Here is a 22,299-nt window from a genome sequence, read left to right as displayed (position 1 = left end):
GGGGTGCGTAGTTTTTCGTACTGCAATGCCATTCCTTAAAGGCCCGCTGCCTTTTGAAAGTTATAGTATATATATATATTATATATATATATATATATATATATATATATATATATATATAATATATATATATATATATATATGAGTTTTTGTGAACAAAAACAAAGTCTCCACAGCCGCATACTCTAAGGGGCAAATGAAGTCATATCAAAATGAAGGGTACCATTAGATTGTGCCTGCAGAGTTTACACAATATTGAAAAGTTGTCATCTTAAGTAGGTTTACAAACTCATACAAGCTGCCCTTACAGGGATGCTTAAATATGTGTGACAACTACAGCCATAACTTCTCCAGCACAGCAAACTGTATGATATATTTCAGAATTCTTAATTACGGAAAATGAGCAAACACATTTTAAATAAAAGCATGAGGCCACTGCTCAGATAATCTCCACATTAAGAAAAAAAAATTAACACCTTTTTAAAAGTATTTATGGCCAGATGTTACAAATAGCTTGATCATTTGAAATGCATGTAAGCAATAGCACCCACTGTGATTTTCACTGTGCAGCACATCTGTTTTCCCTTAAGCCATTCTTACTGTATCACACTTTCGAAGTGAATTGTAAATTATCTCGTTAATGAACTGCTATAAGCACATTTGACTTTGTTCATTTTAAGAAGTTTGTAATAAACTAGAAAAAAATATAAATAATTAAACTTACAAATGTTGTTTGATTGTTTTGTTTTTTATATGACTTGGATAAGAAACGTACTCAAATGTTATTGATTATTATTATTATTTATTTATTAGCAGACACGCTTATCTAGGGCAACGTATTGCATTATAAAATATCACATTACAGAATATCATAATACAGATGAGCAGTTATGAAAGTAAAATAAATTTAAGAGCAAAATAAAGAATACAGTAAGAGTAAGTACAAAAAACATGAGTACGGTTACCTATAAGAGTAAAATCAAGGGAAAAATGATGGTCTGGAGATAGGAGGGAGCAGAAAGGTCAAGACAGCGATAGGCAAATACAAGAGTTTCGAATTGAATGAGCGCAGTGATAAGGAGAAACGAGAAAGGGAAAAGACAAGGCGGGCTGTAGAGTTTTGGATGATACAGAGGACGAGTAGCAGAGGCAGGAAGGCCGGCCAGGAGGGAGTTACAGTAGTCGAGGCGAGACAGTACCAGGGCCTGAAAAAATGAGTAGAAAGCAAGAGCAACCAGGATAGTGAAGCTTGAAAGTGGGTTTGTTTATTTGAAAAGTTTGATTTTGTGTTAGTGTTTTGTTCAAACCTTTAATTTGTTTCTGTGTTTCCTTTGTTTTGTCTGGGTTTGCTATTTCTGCAGCTTACCAGCCTTGACCACCTGCCACTCTGCCACAGAGCTGTTTTTGTACAAGTTTTGGTCACAGAGCACTTTTAAAATTGTGTACATTTTAAATAGTAAAATAGTAAATGTTTTGTCAACTTTTCTGTTCTTTTTGGACAGAAATGTTTATTTAAAAAAATACGTTTATAAAAAGAAAACTGCTAAAAGCTGAAGACTATTACATACAAAAATCACTTCCTATGTTTGCACAGAATTTCATAATTTTTATATTGATAACATGCAATTAAAGCATATCTATTGACCCATTGTCACAAAGATGGCTGGAGTGGGTGGCATCAGACCAGAGCAGGAAATGAACAACAAGAGAGATGGAGTTTGGTGGAGCTGAGCAAATGGTCTCGCTCAGCATTTTAATAGTGAATAAATGGTTGTATTAAACAAAAAACACAGGACACGGCACTGGTAGCCAAAAGAAACAGACAAACAAAATGGACCATACAGACAAAACATGGTGAGCTTCTTTTAAAGATTATTATTATTATTATTCTCTTTACCTCCGTCTCCAATCCTGTTCTCCACTCACCGAACACACAACCCAGAGTATGTGAAAACATGCTGCTTTTATGCAGCTGTACCGTGACTAGATTGCTAACCAATCATTCAATTGGAGTCGCGGTACAACTGCACATGAATTAATAAAGTGCAATTCCTCATGCTCACATATTATTACGTTTAACTTGCACATGAAGTGCTGTGCAATCCTCTTGCCTAAATACAAATATACATTTTAAACACTCGTGTTACACAGACCCGTTTATATCCTGTGTACCAATGACTATACAGCAACATTAAAACACAACACATAACACAAAATATACAGAGGGGTGGGCACTTTGCCACATATATCCCCCTTGTGCAAAGCACACATGGCCTCAATGGCCACCTCCCCCCTTAAAATCCCCAAAGTCTCGCTCAAAGTTCTGGGCGAAGAACAGGGACTTTAAGAGGTTGATGGGCGGCAATGTTGCAGTAGCCAAGCTGCTACTGGCCATGCTGTCAGCAGACGTGTTGACAGTGTGGCGAATCTCTCCTCCCGCTGTACCACTGGCAGTGGAAATGCTGCCAATGGTGCGGCTGTCAGCAGATGTACTGACAGCTCCCAGACTGACTCCTTCAGCCGGGGCAAGTCCAGCAGCGGAAAAGCTGCTGGGGTTGGTGGTCTTCAGACGTCCCCTAAGATCTCCAGCAGCGAAACTGCTGCGTGGGAAGGTGGTCTCCTGACCTCTCCCCCCTTAATAGTCAGCAGCTCCCTCTGGGGGGACTCCAGCCACACTGACCCCTGCGACCAAGCAGAGCTGACTGCAACCCCTGTCGAAGCAGTTCCAGTGACCCCAGACGATGCGAAGCAACAGGCAACCCCAGAGGATGCGAAGCAACAGGCAACCCCAGAGGATGCGGAACCCCAGGCGATGTCAGGCAGGCATTCTTGGGCGAAACAAGGCAGGGAGTCAGAACAAGCTGGGGTGCGGGCGTTGGCCCTCATCTCGGCCACTGCGGCAGGACGGTTCTTCCTCGTGCTTCCCCCAGCAGCCTATGCAAGGGCTGCTGAGGAATGCCAGCATCTATTCCTTGTCCTTCTGGTGCAGGGAGAGGCAGCTCCTGTTAATCTCCTCCTGATGGTGGGGGAAGTGATACCAGCAAGCATTCGTCCTCTGCTGGTGGGGGAAGTGATACCAGCAGGCATTGACCCTCTGCTGGTGGAGGTGGCGGAGGCAGAGGCAGCTCCTGCTGCTCTGCTCCTGGCGGTGGAGGTGGTGGAGACAGAGGCAGCTTCTGCTGCTCTGCTCCTGCCAATGGAGGTGGCGGAGGCAGAGGCAGCTCCTGGTGCCCTGCTCCTGCCGATGGAGGTGACGGAGGCATGTAGTCTCCTGGCGGCAGAGGTGGGAGCAGTGTGTAGTCTACCTTTGTTACAGGGGACTGGTGCAGCTCTCCTTCACTTGCAGGGGACTGGTGCGGCTCTCCCTCCTGCTCTGGAGACAGCAGTGGGACCTCTCCCTCTGGTGCTGAAGACAGCAGCAACGGCTCCTCTCCCTCTGGCGCTGGAGACAGCTCCTCTCCCTCTGGCTCTGGAGGCAAAACCAGGAGGCATTCTTCCTCTGCTGGTGGAGACTTGAGCGGTGGATGCTCTGCCTTCCTCTTCCCCTTTCCCCTTCTCTGCCTCCTCCTCACCTTCCTCTCCTGGGCCACTTCCTCCTCTCCCTCTTGGTAGGGGCAGCGCACCACCAGGTGCCCGAACTCCCCACAGGCAAGGCACCAGCCTTGGTCCTCTAGATCACCGAGGAGGTCCTCCAAATCCTGGCAGCCATCTCTCCAGCTCCAGCCTTCCATTTCTTTATTTTTTTGTTGTTGTTTTTTTTTTTTAAATGAATTTTTGCCGTTCCTGCTCTGGTCTGCGTCTAGGGGGCGCTGTTAATCCCGGTTCTGACACCACGTGTCACAAAAACGGCCGGAGTGGCTGGTGTCAGACCAGAGCCAGGAAATGAACAATAATGGTCATGAACAATGAATGGTCTCGCTCAGCATTTAATATGCACAGACAGACAGAAAATAAACGGTTGTATTAAACAAAAAACACAGAACACGGCACTGGTAGCCCAAATAAACAAACAAACAAAAGGGACCATACAGACAAAACACGGTGAGCTTCTTTTAACGATTATTATTATTATTCTCTTTACCTCCGTCTCCAATCCCGTTCTCCACTCACCAAACACACAACCCCGAGTATGCTCACATATTATTACATTTTACTTGCACGTGAAGTGCTATGCAATCCTTGTGAAATACAAATATACATTTTAAACTCTCGTGTTACACAGACCCGCTGACAGCTCCCAGACTGACTCCTTCAACACATAACACAAAATATACACAGGGTCGGGCACTTTGCCACACCCATGTAAAAAAAGATTGTCGCATTGCACCTTTGTAACGTCAAAAAGATACCCATATAATACTTTTTGTCAATCCAGATTAGCTTGGATAAAACGTTTGTCACAAACTCAACATGTCCCGTTGTCAACACCCAGCCGACACCGATGCTCGAAATGCTTTTATTAGACATCAAAATGTAAAACATCCAAGAAAACCAAATTTTAACTTGGCTCTGGTAAAATCATAACTAAATCTTACAGATAACGCAAAAAGACAGCAGTTGTTACAAACCTGGCAATGTTCTTGGTGGGCTGAGCTCCCTAAAAGCCTGTTGCTGTGGAAGCACTCTCTCTCCTTGCAATGCTGTCTCCTAGCAACATCGCTGTAGTGGCGGGTCCTTTCTACAGAGCCACTGGCCAGACTGTGAAACTGAGGATTGGGATTGCTGCCAAATAAAGAGCTACATTTTCTTAAGCAGCGTGCCTTGTCTTTTCTGTGTAGACCTGAAAAGATGGCAGTGAGTAGCCTATGAACCCAGAAAGGTATGTTCTATTCTGAGTACTATTGATGGATATCTTGAAGAAAAACATATTTAATCATATTTCTTAAATCCATGTAATATAAAAAAAAAAATAACATGGGATGCAGTGCATTAGGAGAAAATATGTCACAGAAACCCTTGATGATATATTTTCTCAGATTTTTACAACAGCCTATATATTATTCTGTATTATATGAGCTGGTAGCAAAAGTAAGTACAAATATGATTTAAAAAAAAAAAGAACACCATTTTTTTTTTGTATTTGATATATAATGAAACACATTTTGAGGAAGTAATACATGGTAGTTTTAATAAAATTGGATTAAAAGGCCCAATTAAGTCATTCTGACTGATTTTTCAGATTTTGTCCAAAGAACAAATGTATTTTACAAAATATTTTTCAGAAGGTTCAGAAAGAAGTTGGCCATCAAGCAACTGGAAGCCTTAAAGTCAGGAGATTCTTTAACCAAAGACATGCAGAAGAGTTGCAGGAAGATGGATAGGCAGAGATTTTGCTCCTCTACAGCTGTTGAAGCTGATAAAGTTAATTGCTTTTTCAACCAAAATTTAGTTTTTTTTAAGGCGGGTACCCTATTGATCCCTTTACCTTCTATTAAGTATTTTGATACTTGTCTCTAGATTAAAGGGTACATAAGGACTATTTTATTGTGTTACATTTTCCCATGTGTTGCTACAACTGTTTAAGTAAGGGGTGTGTATTGTTAATTGTTTACATTTTTTCTTTTTTTTTTACATTTTGACCACTTTTTTAAACTTTTAATTTGCATTCCCTGCCTCAAGATGGCTTACCATGTACCCGCATGGACCTCTCAGAACTACATTTCCCGTCATCCTCCTGCTCACATATGTAACTGAGATGGATTTACCAGTGAGCATGAGGATGATGGGAAATGTAGTGTTGAGCGGTCCATGTGGGTGCATGGGAAGCCATCTTGTGGCAAGGAATGCAAGTTAAAAGTTAAAAAAAGTGGTCAAAATGTAAAAACAAACAAACAAAAAAAAATACACACACCTTAAGTAAACAGTTGTAGCAACACATGGGAACATGTGACACAATACAAGAAAAAGGTCCTTATGTGCCCTTTAAGTATTTGTTACCCAAGTTAATGGATCATAGCGGCTCATCTGAAGGCACCATTTGCATCTGTTATTTAAACTCAAATGCCCTAATCATCCCCAAATGAAGAGCAGCAAAGCATGCACAATCGTACATCCTTAAGCATATACTGTATTATGTTCAATATAGAAAAAAAAGTTTTTCATTTACAATATTTGACATACATGTAGTCTCTAAAAAAGTTGAAAATTTTTTCATGAACTTCTAACTTTATTATCAAAATTTGTCCTTTCCAAACATTTCTTTGAACTGTCCTTAAAGTTTTGTAAATAGGGCCCATTATTCTAATACTATGAAACGTGATTAATCTATCCTCTCTGTTGTCACCATCTGTTTCAGGTTCATCACAAGGATCACGTTATATTTAAACATTGAAGGACAGTCTAAACCACATACATAATCTCTATATTAAGCAATTATAGCTAAATGCCTGTATTCAAACTGTATTCTTTTTTCCTGTATGCAGCAATTTATCTCCATTTTCTTGTAAAATGTTTAAAAAACTAACAATAAAAAAATATACATTTTAAGCAGTTTAAATAAGTGTGGCAGGGCAGCAGAAGAGAGTCCTGCATATATGAGACAGGAAATGATCTGCTTGAATATATGTGTTTATTTATCATGGGTGAAATGTATGGGTGGTTGTGACATGGATGGCTGTGTGGTGATGTCAGGCCAGATGCAGGAACATAAACAAGCAGGCACGTACTGAGGTGCAAAGGTGCAGTGGCCTGTGTTTATTTAAACACAAAAATAAAAAAAGGTTTAAACAGAAAACACTGTTCACAGAGCAAATAAAACTGATAAACAAAAACAAAGTCTCAAACACAAAATAACCTTAACTAAACAAATATGGTGCTGGAGGTTTCAGTACTCATAGCAGTTGTTTTTACTTTCGTTTTGTTTTTGTTTTTTGTTTTCCTTCTTCCATCTCTCTCACACACACGGTCCTCCTCCGAACAACCCACCCGGAAATCAGAAAGTTGCAGGCTTTTGTACAGGTGACCATCTGCACAAGGTTTGCTAAACAATAATAAACATACAGCTTTGCCATCTTATAAATATACATACACAGGGGTGGGTACCCCGTTCTAAAATAAACAAACTTTTTCTTTAAATAATAAACAACACATCTTAAATCAAACAATAAAACACATGTAAAACAGCAGAGCTTTGCCCTCCTCCTTTTCATGTGCAGGCTCCTAGCCCTGTCGCAGTGGTTTATTATTTAAAAGAGAATGTATTGTTTGTTATTTTGGAGCAAGGGAGCAGGAAGGAGAACTGAACAAAATTAAATGAAACAAAACTAAAAATAAGGATCAGTGAAAGCTACTGCCCAGCCTGACCTTAGGGTTATTTGAATGTTTTGTGTTTGTGATTTATTTTTGTTTAAATCTTTACTTTGCTCTGTGAGCGATGTTTTTGTAAACCCTTTTTATTTTATTTTTGTTTCAACAAAAATGGAGCAAGAGTGCGCTTTGCACCCGAGTACATAAGTCTGTGTAGTTCATGCTTCTGGCCTGACGTCACCACCCTCAACCGTCCTATCACATTAAGAAATAGAACAAAAATCAGTGCATATAAAGAGAAGTATTTATTAATCAATATCTGACGAAACTAAGTCAAGCACACATTTTTGAAAACTGAAGCTGTGTCTACTTGACTTAGGTCCTATGTCAGACCAGGTCCGACATAACAATTTTTCCTTTCCAGTCCGGTGTCAGACCCTGTCCCACGTCATCAAAAAGACGTAAAGCACAGGTCTCTAGTCATTTTTTCTCTGGAAAAAGCCGAGAAAACCTTTCAATAGCTGAGTGAGACCGATGGGAGCCAAATGAAACCGAAAAAAAGGGGCATATCTGAGCAATAGAGCTAGCCCCTGCACCACAGAGACAACATGGACACATAACAATTGAGATAGCTGGTTCCGCATCCAGTGCGCAAAGAATATCTGCCACTGTGTAAATTTGCCCATAAATTTACAGCATCATGCACCACCCCTTCTATATGTGAATTCATCTCTTCGTCAGCCAGTAAAGCTACCAATTCCTTAATTTATTCCAGACTCCAATTACTACCTTGTCCTTGATCAGCCATTGTATTTGAAAAAAATTTAAGTCTGTATCAAATAATACCCATCATGCCCGATATACAGTCACGTGGGATGTTGACTTTCAATCAACACCCACTAAAGCCCTCCAGTGCCGGCACAGCCTTTCAAAGAGGACTTAAGACACTCCAATGCCGTCTCTGAAACACCTCGTGAGGTGGTTCAGAGATGGTATGAAATATGAAAAAATATAACCAAAAATTCAAGGGGACCAAAATGCCTTATCAGTGCCAGTTCTGAGCAATAATAGTCCTGTTTACTGTATCCCACATGGAACACAAAACACATACACAAGTCAGTTAGTGCTTGAATTAGTGATTGTGGTGCAAATAGTTTTTGGTGATATGAGAGCAGTGCTGTTCTGGGTTTGTGCTGGCCTCTGGCAACAGCTCCAGAACGTGTTAGCTGTGTAATAACAAGAAGCAATGATTAGACAAGACAAACAAACACTCACGATACGTTTATTCAAAGCACAGGTCCTTTCAGGTTCTTTTGCCATTACCAAAATGCAGGAACAAATGACGACCCCTACTTATACTGTCATTCATGACTCCTTGGTAAACGACTGCAACCGTTCCTCCAATCCGCAGCTGCCACATAATTTCCCTTCCTGGTAGATGAGTTAGTCTACCGACTTCCTTTTAACTCTAACAACGAAGTGTCAGGCCAAGCAGTCCAGGGTACTCTGCTCCCGTTACTTAGCACCCTCACAGGTTGGGAGGGAGATTTACCACCAAGAGTCACTATCTTTCTATCACAGTGGCATATATACAAAATGTTTTAGCATTCCAATATAAATAGGATTACAGTAGTTTAGAACAGCAGTGGAACAGGTCTGATTTTTGCTCTGAATGCACAAGTGCAATGATAGCAGTTAAATTTCCAAATAGAAGATAAGTATGTGCCAATAAGTAGCTTCAGATTACACTTTCTTAATTTCCTTTACTGTCTTACCTTTTTGTTTGCTATTATTATGAGAGTCAAATAGTGTTGTGTTTTATGTTTGTTTTGTTTACGTCTTTGTTACGGTGCTTTCTCCTGAGTTCAGGAGCTGCTATTCACATCTAGTCGCTTGTCACAAACATATGTAACATGTCTTTGTATAACTAAGAATCAGCACCATCTAGTGATCAGCTACTTTAAATGAAATGTATTGTTCTATTGTTGGCAATACACATCTGTGCACTTGATGTTGCAGTTACTTACAAATAGACATATGTTAGGAAGGTGCTTCATTGACTGTCATAGACATATGTATAATTGAATAATCCAAATGAATAGTCAAAATACATTTGTTATATATGTCTATGACAGTCAATGAAGCACAGTATTTGAATAATTTCAATAAGAACCACTTAGAACGATTGCTAACATCATAAAAAGTTAAGGATATGAACATTTAATTTGAGGCTCCTAACTCTTTAAATAAAAAAGTAATAACATAAAAAAAAAAAAAAAACCATAGAAAATATGCAGCACAGAGTGTAGTTCACTGTCACAGCAATTACAACAGATACAGAGATGTTAGAATTTAACGAATGTAAGTGAGAAACTAAGGACATGGACTTTGAAATGTAAATATTTAATACTGCAAGTTCAATGAGACTTGTAACTTCAATATCACCAAAGCACCAGACAAGTGAAAGGGAAGAGAGTGTTGAAAGCAAGTGTAAACCGAGGCAGTTAGGAAACATTTTCAAATAATTTTCTGCTGCTTGGAAAGCATGATCTCAGTCTCTTGCTTTGCTCTAAAATAAATACCATATTACATTCCCTTTTTTAAGCATTTTAAAAAAAGATATTCTTATGTTGAGCACTGCGCTAGGGTGAAACAAAAAAAGCCACTTCACTCTTTAAACCTGGCAGATGAAAGTTGGCACTGTGATATTGTCTCCATCAAGCAGCAATTTGGAAAGAAAGTGTGGAGGACAAAAATCTGATTTAGTGATGTGGCTTCATCACCACCTTTTATGAAGTTTCCACTTTGTGGAGTTGCTTGTTGTTAATTAGATCATCACGTATCAAAGCGACAGCTTGTCAGGCTCTGTTAACTACTGAACACTTCAGTGAATGTGTAAATTAAAACCAGTCGATGGTCATACTTTTTGTGTCACAATGTATGCTGTCTTACTTATTTGAAATATATTTATAAAAAAGCAACTATTGTGTTTTAAATGTCAAACTTTCTTATATTGAAAGGACTGCTTAAGAGATTAGTGGTCTTTAGATAGACCGATTTTAACTCCGAGGATACTATATATATATATATATTATTATATCTAATATATATATATTATATATATATGATAAGAGATTACACACGTATATGAGAGAGAGAGAGAGAGAGAGAGAGAGAGAGAGAGAGAGAGAGAGAGAGAGAGAGAGAGAGAGAGAGAGAAGGGAGTGTTTTGTGTGTCTTTTTCAACATCTTATTTATACATATAAATTCTAAGTAGTAAAACTTGTACTTAGTAGAAATTATATTTTATATAACTGTGTGTGTGTGTGTGTGTGTGTGTGTGTGTGTGTGTGTGTGTGTGTGTGTGTGTGTATGTGTAGCTAATGCGTAGCATAATTCAGAATGTGCCCGACAACATGTGAATTATATTCTCTTTTTAAATGTTTTTATCTTCATGGCAACTCATGAAGCTCTCCTCACGATATTCAGAGTCGTTCTTGGCCTACTTAGTAAGCAGACATAGGCAGCGTTTACATGCACAAATCATGCCAGTTTTCCTCAGGATGTGTTTGCCGTACTTTTCAGGAAATGCATTCCTATGCAGTTCTGATTTAGGAAAATAAACCAGCCGAACCAATGCAGATTACTCAAGTCATAGTCGCTTAGGGGAGGGGATATTTAAATGTTCCTGTCTGCTTACTAAGTAGGAAAAGAATGACTCTGAATATTGTGAGGGGAGCTTTATGCGTTGACATGAAGATAAAAACATTTAACAACAAATGTAAATTCAAGTTGTTTGCTCTGTGTGGGGTGAATGCAAAATACAAACACAAATTTACTCAGACAGGTTTGTCTATCATGTATCTACTGAGACAAGCCATAGCACTGATACAAAAGAAGGGATTGGTTCTAAGGAGAGAAGGCAACAAACATGCAATTTTTAAAAATAATTGTTCCTTCATTTGTTTGTAAGATATTTTGTAAAATATTGTTAAATATCGAAAATTCTACCCAGGTATTTAATTATGTGACAGTTTACACAAAGGATTGTATAGTTATAAATAAGTTATTACTTAGCATATAAAGTCCGTCAGTTTGTAAAGCCTGTAACTGTAAAGCCTTTCTTAATGTCATTGAATTTAACATTTGGCATAGTATTTTATACATTTAATTTTGGTATTACTAACTGTGTGTGTGTGTATATATATATATATATATATATATATATATATATATATATATATATATATATATATATATATGTACAGGCAGTCCTTGCACTTACGACACAATTGGTTCCTGAAAGTCGCGTTTTAAGTTGAAGCACATTTTCCCATAGGAACAATGTTATAAATTGGGGTTACGTTCCTGACTCATCAGTCAGATAATATAGTTTTACAAAATTGACCCGTTATATTGTACTCGTGCAAATATTTATTTAAATCTTTACACTCAGCCCGCATATTACTCAGACACCTACCTGGCTTGTTTAAAAGTACAGATCCTGCCCTTTCCAATGATGTATTCAGTGTGTGTATGCGGTACTCCTAACAGGACATACGATCGCCTGAACTTAATCCCCTCACCATGTGACTGAGTTCACAGCTTTGGTTTTGTTTTGAGTCAATTGCTGTTATCAGACATTGTTAACGGCAAATAAATAAAAATAAAATCGAAGCAGGGTAATAATGTAAAAGTATCATTGTGGTCAAGCGAGGTTTGTAAAAGTATTATATATATATATAGGTTATAATATATAGAGTATATATATATTGATATATATATATATATCGTTATGTATTGATTATGTACATGTATGAAATAGGTTCCGTGATTGTCTATGTTATTCAATATGTTTTGCGTTGATGTCATATCCTATTTAAATGTCTGTCTTGGAAACTTTATTGTAAAAAAATGTACATGAAAATCAATCCAATTAAGATATTATATGGCCTATCATGCTTAATGTGTCATGAGTTATATAGTAATATTCTGAGCATTATGTACTGTAAGGCACTTGTTGATTAATTTACATAATCATTCAACTATAAATAACACTCATTGAAATGGCCTTTAAATACAGTATATTCACTGGGCAGGAGCATGAATAGATTTGTGGGTTGTGCTTCTGCAGGGGTTGTCTTATGTTTTTGGTCGGGATTCCAACTCACTGAGACCCACCTTCAAGGACATGTGGCCACCGACGAGAAGTGCTTGAATTAGGGTTTAAATAACAATCTGATTGAAGGTAGGGGAGGAGACCTTTCTTCTTCTCCCTGAACCACCCCCACGGCTACAACTACCACCATGATTTTTCCCCTTTTTGGACTGATCTTTAATTTTGTGTTTGATACTGTACAAGTAACTGGTTCTAGTTAATTTAAAGGCTTTTATGTTAATTTAAGGTTTAGCTTAAGAATTTAAATTGGAATTTATTTATTTATTTTTACCGGCCCTCTTAGGAATATGAATGTAAATTGACCCTCATTTGAGGTATTGCATGTAATATCATTTGAATGTTATGGGATGAATACTTTTTTTTTTTTTTTTTACTGTTGACTGAACTAGGATTACTTAACAAGACTTCCCACATGTCCAAATACTGTATATTTTTAAAACATGGATAAGTAGAATTTATACAACTGCCATGGACTCACTTTACATTTTGTTTAGCAAAGTCTTTTTTTTTAATCTGGTTGTTTACCACTACATTTGTGCTTAATATTGCAACTCTTCTTTTCCAGAATACACAGGGGAAGAGAAAAATGCCTCACTGTGGCTGTGCTCAGTAGAAATAGTGGAAAGACTGGATTTTAGGATTCGAGTCAGTGGGTTGCCAATTGGACTTTTTCCCTTGGGATGAGGTTTCAGTTATTGAGGATAGCTCTGTGCTACCTATTTGATGGCAAAGGGGTCCTGGACTGAAAAGCATCTCTTTATTCATCTGCAGAGGTAGCAGATTGATATCAGGGATTTCACAGTGCACTATGAGAGGCACTATGTAACCATATTTTGCAGTTTATTATCCTTTTCAATGTCAGAACAGAACATAGATTACATGAACCACTATGAGATGAATTCAAAAGAGACACTGATGGCTGAAGCTGCCTGTACTAAATAAGATCTACTGGCACTAGAATTAAATATTGCTGGCGCTACACTGGTGCTAGGGTCTAGCGCCATAGCGCCACATTTGCACCCCTGACTGCATAGATGACAAAAATATATACATTGTCATATGTCTACTGGTATACTTGGAAAAAAAGTAAAACTGTTTCTTTTGTTTGAAACAGTTTATCAGAATTCATATACTTGTGTTAGACATTTGAAGTCATAAGGCCACCATCTTCAAGTATTGAGTGAAAGAGGTGTATGTGAAAATGATTTCCTCTTTCTTTAAGCTCTAAATGCTATTCAGGTTTGTTTTGATCAGCAAGAAAACATAGCGTGGTGTGACAGTCTTAGAGAACCACAAAGATCCTGTGGGAGTATGAAAGGCCACGGTGTAGAAAACAGCACAGAAGTCCAGTGTGATATCGATCTGATAAGACTGATCATGATCGTTTGATCTTTCAGCAGAGATGAATACATTTGAACCATTTCTTTACTCTTTTGATAAATACAGTCTTGCTCTGCCAAGGGGTCTAAAATGCAGCAAGCAGAAAGAATACTGACACTGCACTTTTGGTTAACTTGCTTGTGTGCCAATTGCAGGAAAGGTAGTTAAAAAATGCACATTACATTTTACACACAGACGAACAAATGTGGCGCACATGGAATTGAGCACCGTTTTGTTGAGGATGTTGATATTAATATTCAATTTAGACCCTTCTGGAAATGCCACATGTACTTTTCTCTCCATCCTACTATACATAAAACCACATGAAGGCTCTCCACAACTATGAATTTGCCAGCCACTATACAATAATAATTGCTTGTCAAAACTGTTCCCATTGTGCATAACTTACCTACCCAGCAAGTTATTATTGAAACTGATAATGATGCCTTCCTTTTAGCCATTAATGTTGACAAAAATGATTAAAGAAACACACACACACACACACAAACATACACACACACAAACATATCTTACAATGTGTTTATTTTCAACCACAAATGTGTTTATTCCTGTTAATTTGAGTTTACAAAGATTTAAATGTGTTGTCAAAACAAGACACAATACAAGCAGAGGGAAATATACATGACAAGCCTAGTATATATCACAGCATCTGCTTTACAGACCCCTGCCTGGTTGGAGCAGAGATGCAAGATATACTGGGGGTGTACCTCCTACCATATGAATATTTACGTTTGTACTCAAAATGTGCATAAGACATTGTCATATGGAACACTGTATAGTCTAGGCAGTGAAATCTGCTGTCCGTTAAAACGCTGCTGCATTGCTTAACATGTAGAGTTCTCGCTTAAGATTTTATTACTGCCAATATAACGTATGTATTTATTTATTTATTGTCATCATACAAGACTTGTCATGCCCCTCTGCATACATGATGGCAGATTAACCTAGCAAAATGCAGAACTTTGTGAGAGGAGTTGGGAACAAAGGTTGTATTCTAGCAGTGGATGCTGTGAATTCAGAAGACATTTTGTCAGGAAGACCTGATGCATAACCTGTTGTGAAACAAAAATAACTAGTAAAAACCAGAGATATGACACTATTTATTTATTTATTTATTTATTTATTTTAAATACTGATTATGTTAAAAAAAAAAAAAAAAAAAGAAGATGACTGCAGTAATACGTTTAACAAAAAGCTAGGTAAAGTGATGAGTGGTGTTTCAAACCCTGCAGCCTGTTCAGTTACACTTGAATTGTTTTTTGAGCAATCCTGAAGTAGAGTGTAAAGGTAAGTACAGCTTGGTTTCAGGTATTTGTACAAATTGAGTTTAATTTGCTGTTTAATAGCCTAGGTGTAAACACATTATTTTAACAGTGGTCTTGACAAGCTACCTATTGTGAAAGCAACAAATAGCAAGTGCATATCAATTAGTCAAGAAGTGAATAAGTACTACATGAGTGAAGTGTAATACTTTACTGTACTGTATAATACAACACAAAGCACTGGTTAATCTAGTGTTCAGCTGCTAGCTATCCGTGTGGGTGAATAAGAATCCATCTCTGCCAAGGGTTCTTTTTTCTTGTAATCACAATCATAAAAACTGCATTTTTAGTTTGATAGTGTCAGTTAAGTTTGCATTTTACAGTATTTATTAAGATCCATCTTTATTTTTTACATTTTTCTGCTATTCCAGGTTCAGAAAAATACCAAATTTTCAATCCCTTCACATAATTATAATTCTGTGGAAACCTGTCAGCATGTGGTGAAAGATGGGTTGTAATAAAATAAATTGCCTTTCTTTATCAGGAAAGCTAAATTAAAATGATAAATCTTAAGTACAGATTATGCTTACCAGCATGATTTGGCTAATGGTGTCACACTCAAATCCATCAGTATCAACTAATTATATTGATTAAGCACTGACTCAAAGACAGAAAGCCGTGAGCCATGTTGCTGTCTTTTGTGTCGAAAAAAATAGGTTTAGGTTTATTTGACTAATCCAAACTGGTGGTGAGTCTGAAACAGTAAATAACATAAAATGAATGGTATTTCAGGTAGGTAAGCTTGAGTTCCCCTGCAACAACAGGTTATAACCACTTGTCCATACCGAGTTCCAGAATTCCACACAGGATGCAATGATTAGATGTGCATGTCTGAGCAAACTAAAACCCTCAATTGTAAAGTGTATGCAATTCTGCTCTACCCAGCCTGTGGCAGCCTAATTGATATCTCAATTTGTTTGGATACTGACAGCTATTTTGCTCCAAACGTAACTCGGGGCAAGAATGCTCGCCAACCACCACTTCCCATGGTCCTAATGCCTTTAGATTCCAGTCGCTCACATACACCGATCACATACCCTTCCCCTCAGCCTGACCTTAACTGGTCGGGTGACTTTAACAGCCAGGTTGCACTGTCTTGAAAACAAATCTGCATTTAGATGTTCTCTCTCTGCTCTATGGCGAATTTCATAACAAAACGGCTACAATGCCAAAAACCATTCTTTTTGTGTTGGTTTTCAACCATTTGAGGGGTGCGTGATGTGTTACTAATGTAAACTTTCTTCTCAATAAATAGTACCTCAAGGACTCCATGGCCTATTTAATGGCTAGGCATTCCTTTTCTACAAAGGCATAATTTGTTTTTCTTGGGAGTAGTTTCCGGCTCAAATAAACCACCAGGTTTTCTTCCCCTCCCCACTGCTCCCAAGCCTACCTCAGAGGCACATGTCTGCAAAATAAAGGGTTTCGTAAAATTCGGGTTTCTTAGGACTGGTTTTTTACATAAAGCCGATTTTTAACTCCATTAAGGCTGCTTCAGCCTCTGGGTTCCATTTTACCATGGTCGGTGTTTTTGCCCTGGTCAGTTCCGTCAATGGTGTCGCTCTTGAAGCAAAATTCTTAATAAAACATCTATAATGACCTACCAATCCAAAAAATGCCCAAATGTTTTTTATTCACTGGTTGCGAGCAGTTTTGGATTGCCTCAGTCTTATTTATATGAGGTTTAAATACACCCCCTCCAAGGTATACCCCAAGTAGTTTGTTTCCCTCATTGCTGATGCACACTTTGTTGGATTTGCTGTTAAATTGGCTTTTGTAGAGTCTGTAACACAGTTTCCACCTTTCTTATATGATTTCCCCAATCCTCACTAAAAATGATCATGTTGTCAATATAAGCTGCCGTATACTCTGCGTGGGGCCTTAACAGTTTATCCATTAGCCTTTGAAATATGGCTGGTGCCCTGTGCAATCCAAATGGCAACACTGTAAATTGGAAAAAACCTTTTGGAATAGGTCAAGTCCATTGTGCTGATGTATTTCACCTTCCCCAACCGTCATCAAACGTGGAAATTTAATTTACTGTTCTAAAATCAATACAAAACCGTATGCTTCTGTTAGGTTTTTCTTTACCGACAATATTAGATTTGACCACTCGCTACTGGATTCTTCTAATATGTCCAGTTCCAGCATCCTATTTATTTCTTCTGGAACATCGGCTCTGCTGGCTTCAGGTATTCTATATGGCTGCTATCCTACCTTTACAACTGGTGTTGCAACTATTTGGTGAGCAATCTCCTGAGTCCTGCCAGGTTTATCTGAAAACACATCTGCATAGCTCTGACACAACTGCACCACCTCTAATATTTTTTACTTTGCCCATTTCTGTGACTTCTGGTCCTTAGTTGGTTTCTTCTGTCTTTGTGATGACTAGCTTCAATTTCCTTCCATGGCTTTTATAAATTTATATGGTAGATCTGATGTAATTTCCATCGACCCGGTTGGTAAACCTTGTAATCAACTGGACCCACTTTCTCTACCACTTCATATGGTCCTTGCCATTTAGCTAGAAGTTTACTCTCCAAGGAAGGAACCAGCACTAAAGCCTGGACCCCCTTGTTTGAACTGTCTGACCCTGGCATTTTGATTGTATTTTGTTATTTGGTTTTCTTGGGCTCATTCCACATTTTGTTTCACAATCTGTCCTTCATTTGTAATACATATTGCACAACATTTATGCCTCTGATTGGGTGTTCCTCCCATGTTTCTTTTGTCATATCTAACATTCTCCCATACAATTCAAAAGGGGGAAAACCCTATAGATACCTGTGGCACCTCTCGAATAGCAAATATGGGAGCAGGCTGTTCCAATTTCTACCATCATCATTTACAAACCTGGTAATCATTTGTTTGAATGTTTTTTCAAACCTCTCAACTCTTGACATGCATTAATTTACATAAATCCTGCATTATGCGTGACATAAATGGGGTCCCTTGATCTGTAAGTATTTCTTTTGGCAACTCCACTCTTGAGAAAATATGCAGCAGTGCATTTGCTACATTTTTTGAAGCCATGCTGCATAGGGGAATTGCCTCAGGATACCTGGTGGCATAATCTAAAATATGTTGGTGACCTTTTGCAGACTTTTCTAATGGACCTACCTGATCCATTGCAATCTTCTCGAATGGTACTTCTATCAAAGGTATTTGAACTAAAGGTGTTTTAAAATGAGGTCGCAGGGCAGCCAGCTGACATGCAGGGCAACCCGGCCAAAAAAATCCTCTGTAATGACCTTTCTTTTGTTTTTTCTATACCCAAATGTCCTCCCATTAAATGGCTATATGCCAAATTCTAAACAATATTTCTAAAAGGAAGAGGTTCCACGAATAGCTCTAGTACTTTCTCCTCTTGATTAGGTTTTGTAACCCTGTATAGCAAGTCATTTTTCAATATAAAATGAGGAAATAACGTAATCTCCTGTTCTTTTAAAATTTCACCATTAGCTGATCCCAATAGTTCAAATGCATACTTTAGTGATTGGTCGTTTTGCTGTTCCGTTCTAAAATTGGCCAAAACAATATTATGGTCAGTCACTGGATTATTTTCAGGGTGACCACCCCCCCGTTATCTGTTACGGAAAGGTATGCTAATTCCCCTAGGATCCTACAACCAATTCAACCACACTGTTGGTGTACTCTTTTGAATCCCCATGTATACAATTAACCCTTTACGGTCCTATGTCGGACCAGGTCTGACATTACAATTTTCCCTTTCCAGTCCGATGTCGGATTCTGTTCGACATCATCAAAAAGAAGTAAAGCACAGGTCTCTAGTCATTTTTTCTCAGGAAAAAGCAGAGAAAAACTTTCAATGGCAGAGTGAGACCGATAGAAGCCGAATGAAGATGAAAAAAAGGGTGCATAGCTCCATGCACTACAGAGATAACACGGTCATAAACAAAGGAGACAGCTGCTTCCACATCTGGCGCTTAAAGAATATCACAGACATTTCCAGAGCTTTTTGAGATGTTATAGTAAGAACATAAGAACATTAGAAAGTTTACAAACGAGAGGAGGCCATTCGGCCCATCTTGCTCGTTTGGTTGTTAGTAGTTTATTGATCCCAAAATCTCATCAAGCAGCTTCTTGAAGGATCCCAGGGTGTCAGCTTCAACAACATTACTGGGGAGTTGATTCCAGACCCTCACAATTCTCTGTGTAAAAAAGTGTCTCCTATTTTCTGTTCTGAATGCCCCTTTTTCTAAACTCCATTTGTGACCCCTGGTCCTTGTTTTTTTTTCAGGCTGAAAAAGTCCTTTGTGTCGACACTGTCAATACCTTTTAGAATTTTGAATGCTTGAATTAGGTCACCACGTAGTCTTCTTTGTTCAAGACTGAACAGATGCAATTCTTTTAGCCTGATTGCATATGACATGCCTTTTAAGCCCGGAATAATTCTGGTCGCTCTTTTTTGCACTCTTTCTAGAGCAGCAATATCTTTTTTATAGTGAGGTGACCAGAACTGCACACAATATTCAAGATGAGGTCTTACTAGTGCATTGTACAGTTTTAACATTACTTCCCTTGATTTAAATTCAACACTTTTCACAATGTATCCAAGCATCTTGTTAGCCTTTTTTATAGCTTCCCCACATTGTCTAGACGAAGACATTTCTGAGTCAACAAAAACTCCTAGGTCTTTTTCATAGATTCCTTCTCCAATTTCAGTATCTCCCATATGATATTTATAATGTACATTTTTATTTCCTGCGTGCAGTACCTTACACTTTTCTCTATTAAATGTCATTTGCCATGTGTCTGCCCAGTTCTGAATCTTGTCTAGATCATTTTGAATGACCTTTGCTGCTGCAACAGTGTTTGCCACTCCTCCTACTTTTGTGTCGTCTGCAAATTTAACAAGTTTGCTTACTATACCAGAATCTAAATCATTAATGTAGATTAGGAATAGCAGAGGACCTAATACTGATCCCTGTAGTACACCACTGGTTACCACACTCCATGCTGAGGTTTTTCCTCTAATCAGTACTTTCTGTTTTCTACATGTTAACCACTCCCTAATCCATGTACATGTGTTTCCTTGAATCCCAACTGCGTTCAGTTTGAGAATTAATCTTTTGTGCGGGACTTTGTCAAAAGCTTTCTGGAAATCTAAATAAACCATGTCATATGCTTTGCAATTATCCATTATCGATGTTGCATCCTCAAAAAAATCAAGCAAGTTAGTTAGACACGATCTCCCTTTCCTAAAACCATGCTGACTGTCTCCCAGGACCCTGTTACCATATAGGTAATTTTCCATTTTGTATCTTATTATAGTTTCCATAAGTTTGCATATAATAGAAGTCAGGCTTACTGGTCTGTAGTTACCTGGTTCAGTTTTGGTTCTTAAACTTGGATTGCACTATTGAGGAGTTTGGTGATATTATGAATGATTAGGAAAGGATTTATCAGTATGCACGTCTATAAAGAGGTATGCGAAAAATACAGTGAACAAGGTGTGGGACTTGGCTGGAGATACAATACTGAGTCTTTTTGCGATTCAATGTCTTTTAAACCTCTCTCTCTCTCTCTCTCTCTCTCTCTCTCTCTCTCTCTCTCTCTCTCTCTCTCTCTCTATATATATATATATATATATATATATATATATATATATATTTAAAACAGTGCGTGTAAAATAAACAGCATATGTGAAAATAAATTGGACCTGATGCGCCTGACAAGCACTGAATAAATGGATTGCAAAGGGTTAATAACTACCGGCATGTTTTGTAGAAATTTACCCTAGGGCACCAGCCTTTGCTCTACTAGGATCTGCATACAGCTTGCATCTAATAGGGCTACTGCACTTTTACCCTCTTCTAACAGTGGAATCAAATATTATTTTTATTATAAAATCATTATTCTGGTAACATGTCAATCTCACAATATTGCAATCCATCTCATCATCTCATATACCGGGGCAATACCTAGCCGTGTGACCCCATCCATAGCATCTAAAACATTCCCCCTGAAAACCTCCCTCTAGTGGAAATGATTGCCGATTTAGTGGTGCTATGCTTTTTTCTGGTTGTGGGACCCTTCTAAATCCCGGTATCACAGCCCTGGCCCTTGGGGTGGCTAAATCTTTTCCCCAACCCCCATTGTCCCTTCATGACTGGTAGTCACTCTTTGGCTCCCTGACCCCTTTCAAAGTGTATCTTACCTCTCCCGTGATGCTTAGAACTTGGTCTCTTTTGGGCAGGTTCTTCTTTTTTTTATATAGTTCTTTTTACAAGCATCTTTTTACCTTCTCTCCCCACTGTCTGACCTTCCTCCTTCCTCGTCTCCAACACACCCTCTCCTACCCAAAACTTTAAAAAAACAGCTGCCTTTTTATACCTGCCTGTGCAGCCTAATTGATTTCATTTGTTCTCAATTTGTTTGGACACTGGTAGCCATTTTGGTTCCAAATGTAACCCGGGGCCAGAATGCTGTCTAACCACCACTTCCCAAGGTCCTAATGCCTTTTGATTCCCGTCGCTTACATACACCCATCACAATACTTTGTATTTAATCAAATTCAAGACTAATTTTTTAAAGCCGATATATTGCTCAATATATCAGCTTTTTTTCCTACTGCTGCAATTTATGATGTAACTGGGTTACTCACATTACATTAAAATAGACACATTTGTGTCTTTTTGCCTGTATCACCTTGTTTAAAGCATGTTTATTTTGGCACATTACTTTCTATAGATTTGCACTGATTACACACTGATTGCACCCATAAGTGTAAATTGATTGATTTGGAGAAGCTGAGTACCTGGTATATATGTTCCTTATTTCATCCATTCAAGAGATTGACTTGTCCGTTGTGATCTGAACGCATGTTTGTTTGGAGTGGAGGCTGAACGCGCAGCCAGCAGGAGTAAAGAAATTGGCATTTGATTCGGCAGGTGGTAGGAAAGCAATGATAAAAGAAAGAGCCACCGAATTTAAGGGCAAATCTATCTGCCTGTGTTTTTGGCCTCCATTCTGTCATGTATGTGTTTTTAAACTAGTATTTTAAAAGACATTGTGATTTTAGAGGAGTGCTGGAGACAAGGTGTATTGGTTTTATTGTTGTTTTTTTTTGTGAGTCCCATCTCCGTGCAGGTAATGAGCCACACAGCCCTTTAGTTTTAAATTGTAATT

This window comes from Polyodon spathula, chromosome 8, assembly GCF_017654505.1.
Source record: "Polyodon spathula isolate WHYD16114869_AA chromosome 8, ASM1765450v1, whole genome shotgun sequence".
NCBI classification, from domain to species: Eukaryota; Metazoa; Chordata; class Actinopteri; order Acipenseriformes; family Polyodontidae; genus Polyodon; species Polyodon spathula.
Note: the sequence above shows the minus strand (reverse complement) of the source record.